This window comes from Odocoileus virginianus, chromosome 22, assembly GCF_023699985.2.
Source record: "Odocoileus virginianus isolate 20LAN1187 ecotype Illinois chromosome 22, Ovbor_1.2, whole genome shotgun sequence".
Lineage (NCBI taxonomy): Eukaryota > Metazoa > Chordata > Mammalia > Artiodactyla > Cervidae > Odocoileus > Odocoileus virginianus.
In genome coordinates, this window is record NC_069695.1 from 26,513,917 (window position 1) to 26,534,429 (window position 20,513).

General features: G+C 40.5%; 1 protein-coding gene across 4 annotated transcripts in view; it reads right to left on the reverse strand.

Moving 5' to 3' along the window:
* ZNF521 (zinc finger protein 521) overlaps positions 1-20,513 on the reverse strand; it is a 305,371-nt gene that overhangs the window by 240,193 nt on the left and 44,665 nt on the right. The window lies entirely within an intron of this gene.

A 20,513-nucleotide genomic window follows, 5' to 3' on the forward strand; every position in this document is an offset into this window, starting at 1 on the left:
ACAGCAGGCCATCTTTTTGAATGGAAGGGTGAATTAATGAATGAATGAATACATAAATTAATTCATTTCTGCACTACAGTCCATTTTGTTTACAGCATGTACATTTGATTTAGATGAAACATAAAGTTTTGTGGGGTGCTTGAGAAAAGACCACTCATGAACCCACTGTTAGAAAAGAGGCGTTAGTCACTTTACTACTACTATTAATAGCCTTGCCAAAATGCTGAGGCTCCAGAATGGAATTCTACCAAGATATAATTGAATGATCAGAAATGTAGGCTCTTTCTTTCACACTCAGCCATAAATAATGTCCCGATGAAATTTTTCTCATTGAAAATTGTCTGTAGTAAACACCAAATTCTCCATTTTTACCCTCCATCTAAAGTGAAAACAGACAAAAGTCAAGCATTTCATTGAAATGAGCGCTTCCACACTTATTTGAAGAAAGGTATCAATTAAGTGCAACAAAATGAATAAATGTTCCATATCAGCATTTTGGTTGATGAAAATCTCCCTAAGTTCTCATAGGGAATGTTTGAATGGGATCACCTTATTTGACAGTATCCCTTGGTATGGGTCATTCAGAAGTAGTGGGATTAAACACAGCCTCATAAGAATAAATTATGATTTTGAGCTTCAGACTTGGGATTACAATAATTTAGAGTTAATTCAGAGAAAGCTGATTTTCCCAGTAAGCAATTAGTTCAGCTAGAAGTCTCGTCTTCTATCAGGAGAAATACAGGTGGAAACTGCCTTTAAACATCCAAAGATCCCTGAGTCGATAAACACCACAACCACTACAGATAATTCCACTGTCAACAGACGACCACCACCCTTCTCACCAAGCCCTTGGCATACCACCTTAGCAGTTAGTTAAACAACACACACCTCTATAGGTGTTATTTCCATTTTTCCACTCAGGAAACTGGAGATGATGTAGAATTTTTGAGTTTCCAGAATACAATCATCAGTACCCTCTCTAGTTACAATGGTGCTTGAGAAGTGTTTGAGGCTAAAGACATTGTTATCCCAGTGATTTGGAAGTTCTAATCACTTCACCAAGAAAACAAACAACAACAAAAACAAAAATTGTTTCTACTTCTTTTGGCACAAAAAGATTTTAGTACCTGATAGTACTGGCACATAATACACACTTGCTTAATACCTATCAAGAGTAAGAAAAGAAAAAGGGGGAGGGAAAAACAAAAGAAATACAGAAGGAAAAGTCATGTCATTAAGGCAAATTTTTTTAAAAGGCCACATGTAATTTTCCCTGGAAAAATCAATAACATGTCTTTGGCTTGAACTCAGTGAGATGAGCATGGCTACTGACATCTATGCATGACACTTGCCCCTTTCCCACTTTTTGCTGTATCTCCTAAAACTATGACACGGACTCAGATGTCAGACCCTATGATCTGGTGAATCTTATATATTTACTGTGAGAATATTCCCAACTTCACAGTTTTTCAAGCTCTGGGCCTCTTAGTTACCATCAGTACCATGTCATGGTACTTACACTTGTCACAAAATGTCTTAACATCAGGGAACAGTAAGGGAGCATCTCTACAGAAATGACTGTCCCCAACAGTGGTATTTTAAAATCTCTTCACAGCCTCCTGGTATCATGACTAGCTGTGTCTCCTCTTGTGTCCTGTATATGACTACCTGTGCATAGGCACAGGGAAGTTATCAGGAAAAGTGTTAAGTAATGTATTTTCATTAACATACTATATAGTAGGTGGATGCGGTGACCAAGAGGAAAAATGTTATCAACATCGTCAGGGGAATGAGCCCCTCAGACAGGAACATACGGCTTCTCTTCTGGTTTCTGCCACTACCAGCCATGAAACCCTGAAAGAGCTACAGCTTTACCCCAGATTACTCAAACATGAAAGCAGGAGGTGAGGGGATTAGGAACTAAAGCAGAGACCTTCAAACTATTTTTGCCTACTCGTTCTCCAAACAAAATATTAAGCGGAAGATCCAAGACAAATAAACGTGCTTTTAAGAAAACCACATAGTTTGAATCCAAGATAGGATGCTCCAAGTCCACCCCCCCAATACCCTGCCTCCCGCTCCATCCTTTTCTTCTCCAACTATTAGAATTCCTAGACTTCCCAAAGCACAGCCCGAGCCATTGTATTAAATGATCTCCAAGGTCACGTCGAAGTATACTTGCCTAGTGGTTTCTTTTTTGTGTATTTTACTTTTAATTCTAAGTTGAAATTTTAATTTTCTTAATTCAAGGTAATAAATTGGGAGGGGGAGATAGAATATAAAATATAGTGAAAAGTTCTGGACACACTGTTGCTTAGTAATCCTTTTAATCAATAATTAAACAAAAATTATCTACCTAATGGCTTCCCCTGTAAGCTATCTTCCATCCCAGAATTTATCACTAAACACTCCTTCACCTTCTGCCCGGATGAGGACTCCAAAAAGAGTTGTTGCTGAACTAACAGATTTTCTTGTGCCCGTGTACACACACACACACACACACACACACACACACACACACACACACACACACACACACACTCACACACACTCACTCACTTACTCCGCAGTTTCTTAGAGGTCTCTAAACAGACATTACCAAGAAATTTACACTAGAGAATCAATCAATCATTGCTCCAGGAGTACAATATTTAAAACCAGCTTTTCTGGATTCTTCCTCAAGGTGATTGCACTATTGCAGCTCTTTAGAGATTTAACAACAAAATTATTATTTCCAAACTTTAATTGAGCTTCTTAAGATAGGTATTTATGATACTCTTCAAAACACTTGGAGATTTTATGCTCTACAGTGGAATATTTCGTTGTTTTATTAGTTTTCACTTTTTATATTTCAGGTATTTAAATAGTATTATGTGACTTTATCTGGAAAATAAATCAATTTAGCAATTTTCTTTTAGCAAACGGTGATTCCATAGTTTCTTGAACACGATACAACCTTCAAGCAAGCCATCCCCCCTTCAAGCCTCCACCAGAGGATATTTTATAACTGCCACATGATTTAAATTAAAGATCCATTTTGAAGGCACAACACTTTTTCAAAAAAGTCAAGTCTTATGATTAGCAAATAAAGGATGAGTTTTTCTTGTTTGCCTGCAAATAATTTCTCCAATCCAGAGCATGAGAAGAGAACTTGAGTTAAGGAATATTAACTTAAGCAGTAACCTAGCAGTAACCTAGAATCTTAAACCTAGAATCTTAAAATCTTCATCTTTATCATTGGTATTTTGAAGTTGCAACTTTGATCCATATCAACATAAAAAAGAAATGATTTTATTAACATTCTCTTTCATTACTGGATAATACTCTGCAACGCCGTTACTACTGGGGAACTATTAAGGGTTTCCCTGAAAGAGGAATTCACGATGATTTTAAAATAATAAGAGTAATAAAAATGTCTTGGTTTCTCTAGATAAGATGAGCATTTTCATTTTCTCCTTGCTTTCATTTTCTGCTGATCCTCTGGTCAACTTGCACCTAGGTATGATCCAAGAGATTGCATTAATCAATAAAGATGCATAGAGCATGGGAAAATAATTATGCTACAAATTAATTATCAAATTTGATTCTAAAGGCCTGGATCTCATCCTTCATACTCTGAAAAAGCAGGCCTTCATTTATTAATTTTTTAATTATTAGACTGGTAGCAAGTGTTATTTCTCACCATGTGTAAATCACACTTGCAGGTGACAAAAAAGGACATGTGGTAGCAAATTTATCTCCACCTCTTACAATTGCCTTCCATCTTTAGGAGCAGTGCTGTGTTGCTGGGTTAAGTCACTTCAGTCGTGTCTGACTCCTTACACTGCTACGGACTGTAGCCGGCCAGGCTCCTCTGCCCGTGGGATTCTCCAGGCCAAGAATGCTGGAGTGGGTTAAGCCATGCCCTGGGATCAAACCCATGTCTCTTACGTCTCCGGAATTAGCAGATGGGTTCTTCATCACTAGTGCCACCTGGGAAGCTCACTGAAAAGCAGGTTTGGGCATAAATCTTTCTGTACAGCTATCTCTGGCGTCTTTTTCTCTTTCACATAAAGTTCCTTTTTTAAAAAAAAAAAAAAACTGATTTAGTGTACATGTTTACAAGAAAGTGTAGGAAAACAAATGGACACCCTAAATAATTATAACAAATGTGTGTGCGTGCAAAGTTGTGTCCAACTCTTTGTGACCCTTTGGGCTGTAACTTGCCAAGCTCCTTTGTCCATGGGATTTTTTCAGGCAAGAATACTAGAGTGGGCTGCCATTTCCTCTTCCAGGAGACCTTCCTGATCTAGGGATCAAATCCAGATCTCTTGCATCTCCTGCATTATAGGTGTATTCTTAACAGGTGTATTCTTAACCACCGAGCCATTAATTTGTATGCATGAAACGACTACACTAGACAAAATGAGAATACTGCTAGCACCTAGAACTTCCCATCAGCTCCTTCCATTCCATCTATTCTATCTTCCCTAAAGGCAGCTACTAACTGACTTTTGTGGTAATGATTTCCTTTCTTTCTTCTTGTTATCCTACCTCTGTACACAACCTTAAACCATATAGTCCAGTTTTGCCTGGTTTTGAACTCTATGTGAATGGATTCATTCTGAATACATCCTCTGTTGTCCTGCTTGAGTCAGCTCTACATGTGTGGGGGTTATCCATCTTCTTCACTGTAGCCATAGCTCATTCATTTTCCTTGCTGCTAATATTCCATTATTTGAATGCCCACAATTTATCTCCTGGTTGGACATCTGAGTTGTTTCCAGTTTTGATTATTACAGACACTGCTGCTATGAATATTCTGTTACGTGTCTCCCATAAACATGTTTCTCTAGGGAATTGAGAAGTGGGCCTGCTGAGTCACAGAATTTTCACATCTTTAAGTTTACATGGATAACATCAAACCATTTTCCCAAAATGGTTCTACTGATTTGCATTCCCATCTGCAGTGTCTGAAATTCCCCATCACCCCAGATCCTTGTCAACACTTAGAATTGTCACACTTTTTGCCAATTTGGTGGGTATGTGGCCTAAGAAATTTTGCTTTTGTCACATTCCTGTTGCCTTGGTCAGAAGCACTGCATAACCACAGACAGCATGGAAACAGGTGAAGGTGAGTCCTTTCTTTCTGTTTCTTATCTATCTCTGTTTCTCAATGGCCCTAGTCAGTTTTAGACCTTGTGATTTAAAAACTACCTTCTTACTCTATTTCATTTCCTTTTATCTTCTATAATTTTACAAAATAGACTGTGCAGATCTATGATCTCTGGTAATACTATCCCATTTGATAGGAACACTAGGTACAAAAAGCATAATTCCTCAAAGAGAAATTACTGCTAAGTGCCACTACCCTCCTCTGTAGATACTATTTTATTCAGTAATACTATAAGTTACACATGAATTCTCCCATGTACAGAAATTTCACATTTTGAGCATCAATTTCAAATATGCAAGTCACACATTTCCTATTTGCCTAGACTTGCTACAAATTTGGGACTTGAAATTCTGTCTCCAAAAACAGTCATACTTCATTCTAAATAGAAGTCCATTGTTGACAGTCTTGAGACTTAAACCTCAGGAAGTTGGTGGGGTGTATATGGAATGGGAAAAAAGATCAGAGAATTTTCCTTGAACAAACATTCTTCCTTAGTGTTTTGACCTTCTCAGATCACACTGGGGGATGTTTACATTGAAGAACCTGTCTAACTTCCTCTCGGTCTCTGCAAATACCTTCTTTTCCTCAAGGTCAAGTTCAAGTCTCCCCTGCCATGAAGTAGGCCTTCCTGGAACAGGATGAACCTTAATAACCTCTCACGACTTAACTATACACTTTGGTACTTAACTATATTCTCTAAGATGTATCTCCTTGTGTTCAATCATAATTATAATAATTGGACATTAAGTTCCTATAAAACAGAAACCTTACCTATTTTGTTAAATGCTGCATCCTCAAAAAATTGTGCTTGGAACATAGTTGATGCTCAAAAAATAAGTACTAAATGAATGAATGAAAAAAATTTATTTTTTTCTGTACTTGTTTGATATATACGTGTGGTCACCTTATGGATGTTAAAGATTCATAATAAGCAATCATTTCTTTGTATCTCTTGGTTTCCCCTACATCATTAAAGGTGACAGATGTATAATATATTGAAATGGACACAAAATAAGACCCACAATCCTTAAGATTGGCACTCCTTCAAAAAGTCTATAATATAAAATTGAAGTTAAGATACTAGAGAATATATTAAATAAAATAAGGACAAATACCTGGCATTTATATTTTATAATCCAGTTTTTCTAACAGATACTAGAGTAAGTAGGTGCTAGTCATAATCAGAGTCTGTGATAGCTTGCACAAAATCAATTGATAAGATTCAAGCTACAGCAAATCCATGCAAAATTCTTATCAAATCCTTCCTGACTTGTTTAGTGTCATCAAGATATTAAAAGAAATCATTGCTGAAGTGCTTTGAAAGTGCAAGACTATAATACAGTTTGCTATTAGAAAAAATAAAACATGAATGTAAATACTACTGAATACAGTATGACTTCAGAAAAGAATAATATTGCAATACCATGAAAGTTCTGCCCAAATGGAATACCTACCCTACTGTACTGTGTCAAAAAGCGGACATAGACCACAGGGCTTTGAGGGAAACTGCAAATACAGAGAAATCAACAGTTCCTCCACCTGTACGGAGATGAACACTCTATTTTTAAGGAATACCTATATAGATGCTCTTGTTTGCAAGAAGTCAGAATTAGATGTGTCAGACATTTCTGTCCATTTTTATTATAAGAATCTCCATAAGTCCTTGGTCAAAAATCCTCAAGTAGAAGTCCTTCCCACTCTTAGATGTCTCGACTGAGTCATTCATAGATAAGGATATTCATTCATTCACTTAACATTTACTGAGGTCCCACTGTGTACCAAGAAACTGGGCAACGTACAACACATTCAATTATTGATGCCAGTGTTTTATTAAACAGAGTTTTTTCTTTGTTTTGAAAAAAATCCCTTAAATCCTGTAGAGCTATTCTGCTCAGAAAGCACAGGTTAGTCCTGAGTTTCATTTAGGTCACAGAGGAAAAAAATGTGAATAATCACACAAAGAAACACAAAATATACCAAAACCTTTGGACCATCCACTCTGCCTGCCTGTTCTTCAGAATGACGTCATAATCAAAGGTCTCTACCCATTAATGAATCTGGGACAAAGTCATGCAGCCAGAACATCTCTCGGACACATTCTGCCTGTGTTTTGGCACATGGACAGGTCAGTGTAAATTTCAGATTAGGCTTTAGGCTTCTTAGGGCACCTCTCTCCTGTTAAATCAAATCTAAGGTTAAATCAAATTTAAGGTGTTGTTATATCAAATCTAAGGCTCGAATGAAGAGATGTAATTACACTACACATCCTTCCTCATCCCCTGCTGTCACATCTTAAGCAACTACAATCCTGGGACCTTTACACCCCTTTAAAGATGTCTTTGGAATTCAGTTTCCCCTCAGATTTTTACATTTTTAAAATGAACAGCTGAGTGCTCAGAGTGGTACTTTATATGATTTTCCTTGACCCTGCTCCACTGCAGCGATTGCACTGACTTATTATATTTTAAAGAACAATAATCACTATGAAGCATAAGATATTAGACTTGGCTGGTTTAAAAGAAGAAATAAAGAGCACTGGAGGAGGAATAACTCATTACGCTGGAAAGATGGGAAGCAATTCACAGGTAGTAGTAACTGGAACACACGTGTGGCTTCACTGAGAGAAATTAAAACATTCTAAAGTTTCACTCTAGACGCAGGATCGCATCACTCTTCTGAACAGTGAGCCTGCCCTGAAACAATGCAGCCCTGGCTCCCGGCCAAATGACCAGACCACAAACGTGGATACACCTTGGACAGCGGACATCCTGGGCGCAGCAGCAGCAACGTTCCAGCTCCCACCACTTCCCACGTGGAAAGCCAGCAAAGAAAAACAATCTAGCAAGCACGTGATCCAGGTTTGTCATCCTCTGCATCTGTCTCCAAGTGTAAACATCTCAATGCAGAGGAAACTGACTCATCCCTGTCAGGAAAAGTCCGTTTTCCTCTGCCTAGCATCTACCAGGACTTGGCCCACGTGAGGTCTGGGTAGGAAGCCCTCCAGGACACGCACTTGTAACTTTACAAAGCACAAGCTCAACTGCTTCAAACATGTTCATGCTACAAAGCCCAACGAAGGAGTCCTGGAGAAAACCAATAAGGTGAGACCAAATAACAAACAGAGATTTATTTAAAATAGAAAATTTCTATGAACCAAGGGGGAATGTGAAAAAAAGTAACTGTGAGGAATTCCGAATACAGATAAAATGATGAACTTCAAAATTATGGAAACTGTAGTTACTTTCATTGGGAGACAAATACTTTAGGCACTACTCAATTATTACACTGTCTTCTACTCCTAACAGCATTTAGAAGATTAGAGGGGAAAACATTGTATTGTCTTTCATAAAATCGTTCAGGTGAAAAAACCTCTATATTTGACCAGTGGTTCTTTATCAGTAAAGACTCCCACTGACATAGGACAATAGGTTGTTGTTGTATAGTCGCTAAGTTTTATCCAACTCTTTTGCAGCCCCAGGGACTGTAGCCTGCCACGCTCCTCTGTCCATGGGATTTCCCAGGCAAGAACACTGGAGTGAGTTGCCATTTCCTTCTCCAGGGGATCATCCCAATCCAGGGATCAAAACCACGTCTCCTGAGTTGGCAGGCAGATTCTTTACCACTGAGTCACCAGGGAAGTACCATGACAATAGGATTAAAACATTAAGGAAGGGGATACAGTTTAAGAAAGTACTGTGCATAAATTCTTGTTTCCAGTGTCTCAGTTTGATACAGAAGATTAATTAAAATTACAGGACAGACTTGGAAAAAGAAGTGATCATAAGAAAGACTTGGGTTTCTGTAGTAAGTTGCGTTTCCCAAGGACGTGACAACAACCCCTAGCCCCCATGACCTTCTTATTTCATCCTCAGAAAGTGGAGTTGGTTTCCCTTCCTTTTGAATTTGAGCTGGACCCAGTACTTCTGTTAACCAACAGAATAAGATGGACGTAACACTGTGTTTGAGCCTGGGTACTAGGTACAGAAATTGAGACCTTGGAGCACGCCTTGGAACTCAGGCCCCTGATGTGAGAAGCCAGAGAGAAGGAGAACCAAGGCTCACACCCCCTTGCACAACCCTAGCTAAGCACCCAGTGGCAGCCAGGACCCGCCATGGGGACCTCCAAGTCAACCTCATGAAAACCGGGAGACCCAATCAGCCAACCCAACCTTGAAAAGTAATAAATCATTATTGTTTTTTAAGCCACTAACTTTTATGGTAGTCCATTACTCAAAAACAAACTAAAAATATCAGTGTTGTGTGTGTGCTAAGTTGCATCAGTCATGTCTGACTCTTTGCAACCCTATGGACTGTACCCATGAGGTTCCTCTGTCCATGGAATTCTCCAGGTAAGAATACTGGAGTGGGTTGCCATGCCCTCCTCCAAAGGATCTTCCCAACCCAGGGATCGAAACGGCATCTCTTATGTCTCCTGGATCTGCAGGCAGGTTCTTTACCACTAACACCACCTGGGAAACCCCCAAAATATCAATAATACTTTATTAAAGCAACATTATAATACACTGACTTACACACAGATACACATAATATGGCAATATAATAAGAATGGTTATTTTGAAAATAAATGTTTTGATCTAAGAGTGTATAAATAAGAGAATATTCTCATTTTGGTATGTCTTTACACCTCTTATTATTAAAAGTTTTGGAGGTATTAGAAAGATCATAAAATGTCCCAAAGCAAACTTAAGTGAAGGAGTTACTGCAAATTTTTAAAGTTATAATAGAAATATTACAGTTCCTCAAAAACATTTACAAATATTTAATCTCAGCAAAGATATTAAAAAGGCATATGCTCCTTATATTGAAAACTTTCTGGGGAATTCCCTGGCAATCCAGTGGGTAGGACTCCAGACTTTCACTGCTGGAGCCCAGGTTCAATCCCTAGTCGTGTCTGATTCTTTGCGACACCATGCACTGTAGCCCGCCAACCTACTCTATCCATGGGATTCTCTGGGCAAGAATGCTGGAGTGGGTTGCCATGCCCTTCTCCAGGGGATCTTCCTGACCCAGGGATCGAACCTGGGTCTCTTGCATTGCAGGTGGATTCATCACTGCTGAGCCACCACGGAAGCCTGGAGTACATCTACTTACAGATAAATATCTGGTACAACTTCTGGACCAAAACAAATGTGCCCACTTGAAGAAGGCAAGGACATCACCCTCTAAAAAGCTGTTATTCAACCTGGAATGTGCTTCAGGGTAATGGCTTGTGGTGTGATCCATTATTCATCTCACCTTGATGAAACAACTGGGAAAGCAAAACCACCACTGGACTTGGAGTCAGAAGTTCCATGTCTGAGTCTTGGTAGGGCCAGTGGATTGCTAACTGACACTGAGTCTGGATTTTCTGTTCTGTAAAAAGCAAGTGGGACCAGATGAACTCTAAGGGCCTTCTTAGTGCTAACCTTGCATTACTCTACTCTTCAAAACCAAATGGAAAACTGCTGTTTTCTACAGCCCTCTGTGTGTGTCAATTATCTAGTGTACCCTTGAATTTCCCCTATTTGTTTGTAGATGCCAGGGGGTAGGTGGCAGGAAGAAGGGAGATGAGAGAAGAAAGCAGGGTGCATGGCAGTTGTTAGAGGCATGTAACACACATGAGGTGAAGATGCAGGGATGTCCCATGCTGCCAGTTCAGCAATGGCAGATGGTCTGGGCAGGTCCATGTTGCAAGCTAGCAATAGTAGGCTAGTGGCGCCTTGGTGAAATGTCACATCCAAAAAGCAGGTGAGTGAGGTACTCTCATTCAATTGACTTCTATGTCCCAAAGCACACACAGAATGGAGAATATTTTACAATGTTTTCTTAGAAAACATAGTTTCTGAGGTTAAGCAGGATGGTGTTCAGGTTTGTTGGGTGCACAGAAGTTCCATGTGCTGTACTGTGTTTTGGAAAATGTTCCCTGGAGTCCTACATCCAAAATAAGCATGACCTGGCTGTATTAAGGACTTCTGCTTTAATAAAGATATGTTCTATCTTTCCCTGTAGGAATACTAACATTTGAGACAATCAAGATGGACAAAGCAGAGAGCCCTAGATTACAGTTCTGCCCTGGATTCAAAAACAGTTTCTCCATTGGAAAATCTGACGTGCTATTTGCTAAATAATTAAAGAATATAGGTTATCAACCAGAGAAAACGGTCTATCCATGTTGGGAGTTTAAAAGGCTTTTATGTTTTAGCAGGTATTCTAAATTATACATGCTACTGGAAGCGAAAAATATCACCAGTCATATGAAAGAACACAAAATCCAAATATTCAAGTATGCTAATTGTGGGAGAGACTATGTCAGTTGCCTACCTCAAAATCCATTTTTCCATTCCAATGAGATGTAAGTGGCATTACTGTATGGGGTTGATGGAAAGAATGCTTAGGGGGAGCCCACTCAGACTGGAAGCTCTCATCTCTTTCGTCTTCTTTTCCTCCTCTCCATCTGGACATGATGACATGGACACCAGCAGCCAGCGTGGCCTGCTTCACAATGTCAGCACCACCATGAGAGGCAGAGCACCAGGAAGGAAAACCAGCTCTATATTGCTCATCTCTAGAATTCTCACATATAAGCAAAAAATAAACTTTTTTTCTAATTTAGGCTGCTGTTCTTTGAGGTTCTTCTGTTGTACATATTTATAGTGTTAGTCACTTCAGTCGTGTCCAACTCTTTGCAACCTCATGAACTGTAGCCCGCCAGGCTCCTGTGTCCATGGGATATCCCAGGCAAGAATACTGGAGTGGGTAGCCATTCCCTTCTCCAGGGGACTTTCTCAACCCAGGAATCAAACCAGGTCTCCTGCATTGCAGGCAGATTCTTTAACATTTGAGCCACCTGGGAAGCCCACATATTTATAAAACGTACAAGTTTATCTGAAGTCTACTTTCAATTTTAGACACCTAAGCCTCGCGACTCAACCTACATTTGGGGCCCAAACTCCTACCTGATATAAATGGCTTGTTAATTGCACATGGAAGAGAAAAAGGATATCTTTGGTGGTCAATCATTCAGTGTATTTTGTTAAGTAAAATAAAAATGTTTAGAAGTAAGCTCAATTTCTTTTCGCCATCTCAGTACAGAAATCGGTGGTTGAGAAAACCACTGAAGATCCTGATTTCTCAATCTTCTCATTTTCTAGAGGAGATAATATTGACCTGCCTCATGAGCACAGTCAGAGGATTAACTAATTAGTGATTGTCAATCACCATGAAAATATAAATTTAAAGAAGCAATAAGACTTTTCATTAAACTATTAATAGCTGTGATAGTAATTTCTTCCTTCACTGGAGAAAATTTACATTCAATAAGCACCAAAAGCTCATAGCATAATAAGAATAAAACTTAAAAGAAAATTAAGTCTGAAGACACTTCACGACCTTTCAACAAAAGCACTGGGCAAAAGATACTACTATCAAATGTAGGGTCATGGAGACAGACCCAACATATTTCTAATGAATAAAGAAACTTCCCATGGTAGTCCATATGGGTTAATTTCTTTCAGAGGAGTACTCACTTTTCAGGTGTTCATGGATTCTACCTACTTGATTCTGTTCAAGCTACTCACAAAACAACCTAATGCAGACATGGATTTTTTTTTTCCTTGTTAGTAACTACCCTCCTGGTTCCTTATTTTGTGCACTCCTACATTTAGAAAATTAAGATCATGGCATCCAGTCCCATGATTTCATGGCAAATAGATGGGGAAACAGTGGAAACAGTGGCAGACTTTATTTTGGGGGGCTCTGAAATCACTGCAGATGGTGACTGCAGCTATGAAATTAAAAGACACTTGCTCCCTGGAAGGAAGGTTATGACCAACCTAGACGCATATTAGAAAGCAGAGACATTCTTTTGCCAACAAAGGTCCGTCTAGTCAAGGCTATGGTTTTTTCAGTAGTCATGTATGGATGTGAGAGTTGGACTATAAAGAAAGCTGAATACCAAAGAATTGATGGTTTTGAACTGTGGTGTTGGAGGAGACTTTTGAGAGTCCCTTGGACTGCAAGGAGATCCAACCAGTCAGTCCATCCTAAGGGAGATAAGTCCTGAGTGTTCACTGAAAGGACTGATGTTGAAGCTGAAACTCCAATACTTTGGCCACCTTATGCAAAGAACTGACTCATTGAAAAAGACCCTGATGCTGGGAAGGATTGAAGGCAGGAGGAGAAGGGGATGACACAGGATGAGATGGTTGGGTGGCATCACCGGACTCAATGGACATGAGTTTGGGTAAACTCTGGGAGTTGGTGATGGACAGGGAGGCCTGGCGTGCTGCGGTTCATGAGGTCACAAAGAGTCGGACACGACTGAGTGACTGAACTGAACTGACTGACAGTGCTTTTGGGCTTCCATGCTGGCTCAGCTGATAAAGAATCTGCCTGCAATGCTGGAAACCTGGGTTCAATCCCGGGGTTGGGAAGATCCCCTGGAGAAGGAAATGACTACCCACTCCAGTATTCTGGCCTGGAGAATTTCATGGACTACATAGTCCATGGAGTCACAAAGAGTCAGACACGACTGAGCAACTTTCATTTCACAGCACTTTTGGGCTTCCTGGGTAGCTCAGCTGGTAAGGGATCATCCTGCAAGGGAAGGGACCCTGGTTCAATCCTGGGTCAGGAAGTTCCCCTGGGGAAATGATAGGCTACCCACTCCTGTGTTCTTGGGTTTTCCTAGTGGCTCAGATGGTAAAAAAAAAAAAAAAAAAAAAAAATCCACCTGCAATGCAGGAGACCTGGGTTGGGAAGATCCCCTGGAGGAGGGCATGGCAACTCATTCCAGTATTCTGGCCTGGAGAACCCCATGGACAGAGAAGCCTGGTGGGCTCCAGTCCATCGGGTCACAAAGAGTGGGACAAGACAGCACTTTTACAGGCACTGGGCCTTGCTTTGGATTCGTGAATACTCCTGAGTGTGTGACTTCCTGTGACACAGTGCTTGTGTGTGTGTGTGCACATGCTTAGTTGCTCAGTCGTGTCTGAGTCTTTGCCACCCACTGGACTGTAGCCCATCAGGCTCCTCTGTCCAGTGAAATTATTTTCTGGATGAGATATCAAAAATTTAACTGAAAGCCTTTTTTTCTCCATCAGCGATCCTCTACCTAGGATGCACCATCTTGCCTTAGTGTCCCCCCCCGACCCCATTCTGTTCACTTCGTCATGGTCTCTCCGGTGGAGGTCACCTCGGGCATTTCCCACAAGGCCTCCCCTGCCAGCTCCTCTACACACTTTCCACTCCTTTTTTGGACATTCATAGAGCTTATCGCTTATATTAGCCATCTTACAATACAGCGCCACCACAACATTACATTTTTAGGCGTGTGCATTTTGTTCACCAAGTGTCCAGTAAGACCCTTTGCAAATACAGATTCACATTTCTTTGTGCCCTCACAATGCACAGCAGAAGATGGGAACACAATAAAGACTCACTGATACAAACGTGTCCATGCTAAGGACGTTGCTTTAATGGTTTGTTGTGTTGTTTAGTCACGAAGTCATATCTGAGTCTTTGTGACTCCATAGACTGTACCCACCAGGCTAGGCTCTTCTGTCCATGGGATTTCCCAGCAAGAATACTGGAGTGGGTTGCCATTTCCTTCTCCAGAAGATCTTCCTGACCCAGGGATCAAACCAGCATCTCCTGCGTGGCAGCCAAGTTCTTTACCACTGAGTCACCTGGGAAGCCCAACCCCTATCTTTAATAGCTGATGCCCTGCAAAAATAGCCAGCTGTTTTTATGGTCACTTGTTGCACAAGTGCATTTCTCTAGGCTCTTTTCCCCTAGAAAACAGAAATATAAATCTCCCACATTTAAATGAATTCACTTAGACCAGATGATTTTCCAAACCATTTATCATCAGAGCCTCTATTACTGCCAGACCAATTTCATGATGCTTATGCATGCCTAGTAACAGGGAGGTGTCAATATTTTTAATTGCACTAAACTAAAATTAATATTTTATAAGTTTTGAACTAATCCACAAAACCAGGGAAAAATTTTTAAAACATTCTGAAAAAATGTAGGGGAAAATTCTGTGACACTGACTAAATAAGCTATGATGATAACATGATATCCATTGCATCAGTACAAGTATCTTTCTTATACTTACACACACCAGAGTTCAGGCCAAAAACTTATGTCAGGGTCTTAATTTTTAGTATTCATATATAATGAAGTTAGAACACGTGCGAGCATGCTGAGTCGCTTCAGTTGTGTCCAACACCTTGCAACCCTAAGGACTGTAGCCCGCCAGGCTCCTCTGTCCACGGGATTGACCACGCAAGAATACTGGAGTGGGTTGCCATGCCCTCCTCCAGGAGATCTTCCCAACTCAGGGATCAAACCCACATCTCCTGAATTACAGGCGGATTCTTCTGCTGAGCCATAGGGAATGATCTCTCTTCCATACAAATCTGAACATTAAGGTCTTACTAAAATGGTAATGAGCATGTTTAATTAAACTAATCCGTATTTACCCCTCACCTCATTCTCTCTAGCATCAATCATACGTGAGTGTCTTCTGATTTTTAAAAAGGGTAGAATTTAAGACATTATCAGGTATTAAGTCACACTAACTCTTCTGAAACCTCTCAGGTTTTTGGAAGATATTCAAGTCTGGAATCTGAATCATGTGACGTATCTTTAAAGGAATCAATCCTTTAAGCATCCACTGTGTACCAAGCACCTTACTAGAATGACATACCTGTCATCTCATTTAGTCACCACAATCCTACAAGACTGGCAATATTATTACCTTTTTATGATTGCCCCTACTTTACAGATAAGGGTATTTTAGATTAAACATTTAAGTCATCTACCTAAGACCACACAGCTAGTTTGCGGAGAACTGGGAAGGGCATGTGGGGCAGCCAACCACTAGAGCCCAGGACTCCGTACATTATACGCTGATACTGACACAGCTCTTTTTACCTATTTTAAGATTTCAGAAGTTTTGTTAATTCATTTTTCCTTTCAAAGTTTGGTAAGAATTAATTACTACTAAATGATTATATTGATTTTTTTAAGTTAATGGAGTTCATTATTTTTAATGAAAATAATACTAAGAAAGATGATGGGAACTATAACTCTGAAAATCAGCCATAAAGCAACCTGTTAAGATTCACAGGATGGTTGCAAATTCCAAGAAAAAAAAAGAAGAGTAAACTTAAATCTATTTGGAAATTGCTTTTGGGAGGCGGGGTATGAGGTGGGTGCTGGTGGGCATAACAAATAATTCCTAAGGAGTAATATTTCCTATAGAGATGGACCTTAGTATATATATGCTGGGCTTCCATGGCCTCTCAGATGGTAAAGAATCCGCTTACAATGCAGGAGACGTGGGTTCAATTCCTGGGTCAGGAAGATCCCCTGGAGAAGGGAATGGCTACCCACTTCAGTATTCTTGCCTGGAGAATTCCATGCCCAGAAGTGCCTGATAAGCTACAGTCCACGGGGTCGCAAAGACTTTGACATGACCAAGCAACTATCACTAATCCTGTGAGAACAGAGCATCCTTCTTAGCACCCATTTGCTGGATTCCACAAAACCTCCGATGTCAAAATTCCTCATCTTTAGAGAAAAGAACACTAGTCAACCTTCAAGTTTTCAGACGTTTGGAGCCCACCAGGTTCCTCTGTCCGTGGGATTTCCCAGGCAAGAGTACTGGAGTGGGTAGCCACTCCCTTCTCCAGGGGATCGTCCCAACCCAGGGTTTGAACCTGCACTGCAGGCAGATCCTTTACCATCTGAGCCACCAGGAACGCACCTTTGTTTTCTCAAGGGGTCATTTCCACCTGCTCTAACACTCCCAACTACAAGGGGTCTTACACTCCGGAGCCAGTATGTATGAAGTAATCAACCTGAGGAAGAGGGTTATCCATTATTGGAACCAAGGGGGAAATTCCAGATCAGAAGCAGTGTTTCAAGAATGGGAGCAAGCTTGGGGATAAACTTAGGAAACTGACAAAGGGAAAACTAAACCAGGACTCAAGGAAACAGAAAGTATAAGTGGCCTAAAGTCTACCTCTGGGTTCTGGCCTATGTAAAAAAAATGCTGTTCCAAACAATTTGAGCCAGGAAAGCATCTCAAATTTAACAGGAGCAAAAGTGAATTTACTATCCTAACTTCCAATCCTGCTTCCTCCTCATTCCTGGTTTCAGGTGATGACCACTCAATGCACCAGAGACCTGGGGCTTGTTCTAATCTTTTCATTGCTCGTATGCAGCAAAATGCATCAATCTCTACATCTGAATGATTTTACCCTCTAAACAGGGCATATGAATTTGGTCCTCCACTCTCCTCTTATGACCATAGCACTGGTGTTGGCCCCATCTACTCTTACTAGACTAGTGTCATTGCAAGAGCTGCCTCTTTGGAATCCTTCGCCCTGCCCAATATTTTCCCTGTTAAATCTATAGGCCCGCACACAGTCCAATCTGAGCATGTATTTCCCGCCCTCCCCACACTGCGTAAAACCTTCGATGGCCATTCACTGCCTGAAACAGTAATTATCAAATATTCTTAAGCTTCTAAACTCAATACAAAAACGAAACCTTACTTGAATCTCCATTATATAAAACTTCCATTATATAAAACAATTCCAGCCTGGGCTGTTCTGGTTTCAAGGAATGGAAGCGCCCTGATAACTACTCCTTACCTCCATGCCTCCCCGGATGATATATAACTGTGAGGCTCCTCAGAGCACTTGGAGAAGCACAAGGCAAAGGATCAAATTTAACTTCCTAGGGTGGCCCCGCCATGGCCAGACCCATCTTCCCTTTCTGATTCATTGCACTAACCAGCTTTCAGAATGGCCTCCAGTGAACCCCACCTCCTGGTATTCATGCTTCTGTGTAATTCCTTCTCATATCATACCCGGGGTGGTCTGTGTGACCAGTAATAGAATACAGCAGAAGAAATGTCACTTCCAAGATTAGGCCATAAGAGATTGCAGCTTCTGTCCCCACGCCTCCTCTTTTCCATACATTTACCTCTTACCTCTCCTTCTTCCTCTTACTTAACTTGTTCTGGAGTAAGTTAGCTGGCAGGCAGGAAGTAACCCTACTGAGAGGCCCATGGTGTGGTGACTAGGCCCAGGTCTCTAGTCAGTAGCCACGTGGTTGGAATGAGAAGTGAAATACATTCATACTCTCTCACTACTTCCCAATCTTGTACTTTCCTCTACCTTGACATTGTCCCAGCAGATACTACGCTGTTTTGCCTCTCCTTCCTATTTTTCTTTCCCTTTTGTCTGCCTGAAATGCCCCTCCCCGCCTGTCTTCACTAGAGAGCTCTCTCACCACTGAAGGCATCGCATACTTCAGGATGCCATACCTGAGTCCAGGTTACACTCAGAGACCCCCTCTCAACCATTTTTTTCTCCCAGAATATTCTGGGCCTTCCATGTCCAGTAGTTGTTTGACAAAGAGTAGAAACTTGATACCACTCCAGTACTCTTGCCTGGAAAATCCCGTGGACGGAGGAGCCTGGTGGGCTGCAGTCCACGGGGCTGCAAAGAATCAGACACGACTGAGCGACTTCACTTTCACTTTTCACTTTCCGCATTGGAGAAGGCAATGGCAACCCACTCCAGTGTTCTTGCCTGGAGAATCCTAGGGACGGCGGAGCCTGGTGGGCTGCCGTCTATGGGGTCGCACAGAGCCGGACACAAGTGAAGTGACTTAGCAGCAGCAGCAGCAGCAGAAACTTGATAAATGTTTATTGAATTGAACTGCTTATAAATGTATAGCAGGTTGCACGCTAAGTTGCTTCAACAGTGTACAACTCTTTGCAACAGCTATGGACTTTAGCTTGCCAGGCTCCTCTGTTCTTGGAATTCTCCAGATAAGAATACTGAAGTGGGTTGCCATGCCCTCCTCCAGGTGATCTTTTGGACTCAGGGATTAAACCCATGTCTCTTAATGTCTCCTACACTGGCAGGTGGGTTCTTGACCATTAATGCCACCTGGCAAGTCCCAAATGCTCAGGAGTGTGTAGGGAAAAATAACTATAGTGAGGTGCTAGTCATTTCACTATCACTATCTCTGCATGGTATTTTTAGTGTAAAAAGGAATGGAGACATATACTCTTCATTATACTAAGCCAAATTGCAGTATCTAATCAATGTAATAACATCTGTATTAATAAACACATGTCAGTTTTAAGCTGATATTCATAAGAAGAAAGTTATCACTGTTTCATCATGGGGTCACCTCTGAGTGACCAGCAGCACAGGTTTAGGCAAAGCATGGTCCTTTGCTTTTTTGCAAGGCACTGTGACAAATGAACTGCAAAGGGCAAACCATCTGCTTGAGGAAGGAAGTAACAGAAATAATGGAAGGAGGGAGAAAAAAACTGAGGTATGGGAGAGGGGCTGTGTTCAGCTGTGCTACTTGATAACCAGACCATCATTTCAGGCCAAATGACAAAATGATATCAATAACTCCAAAAGAAGTTTCACTTAGGTTTCCACATGCTGAAGAAGGTGATACTAAGAAGTAATTGAGTTTAGAAGATTATACCCTTTCTAGTAATAGAGAGATGTGGCTCCTACCCTAAAAATAAGGCCTTGGAAAAGGAAGAAAAGAAAAAGAAAAAAGCCAAAAGAACAAACAAAAAAAATATGATGGAGGAGGGGGAAGTGCTAAATTACAGGGAGACGAAGAATAGGAGGAGTGAGAGAATAAGTCAAATATTAGCTCTCAGAGAAAATTTTAAGTCTTCCTTTCTGAATGATTTAACATAAAATATTAAACCAGAACTTACAGTCACAGACACTGCTTCTGAAAATCAATATAAAACACTGGTATAAAGCAAAAACTTTTTCATAGACAATAAAATTACATGTAAGAAATACAATCATCCCTGGGTATCCGTGGGGGATTGGTTCTAGAACACCCCAGGAGATACCAAAATCCATGTATGCTTGAGTCCCTAATATCTGCATATAACCTCAGCTTATCATGTTAATACTTTAAATCATCTCTAGATAATGTATAATATGTAATACCTTGTAAACTCTATGTAAATAATCTAAATTACATTTAAATAGTTGCCAGAGTACAAGGCAAATTCAAGTTTTGCTTTTTATAACTTTCTGGAATTTTTTTCTACTGAATATTTTCAATCTATGGATTGGTTGAATCTGAAGACGGTAGCTGAATTAAAGATTCAGAACCTGAGGACACAGAAGGTTGACTGTGGTAAGCATATGACAGACTTGACAAGTTTCTTCTCAAAGAGATCACAAAAGCATTCTCAAAAGTCTGTCAAACTGGTAATTATAATGAGGAGTAATTTTTCAGAAATTAAACTATCAGAATTGAGTTGGAAAGCAATCCAAGTAGT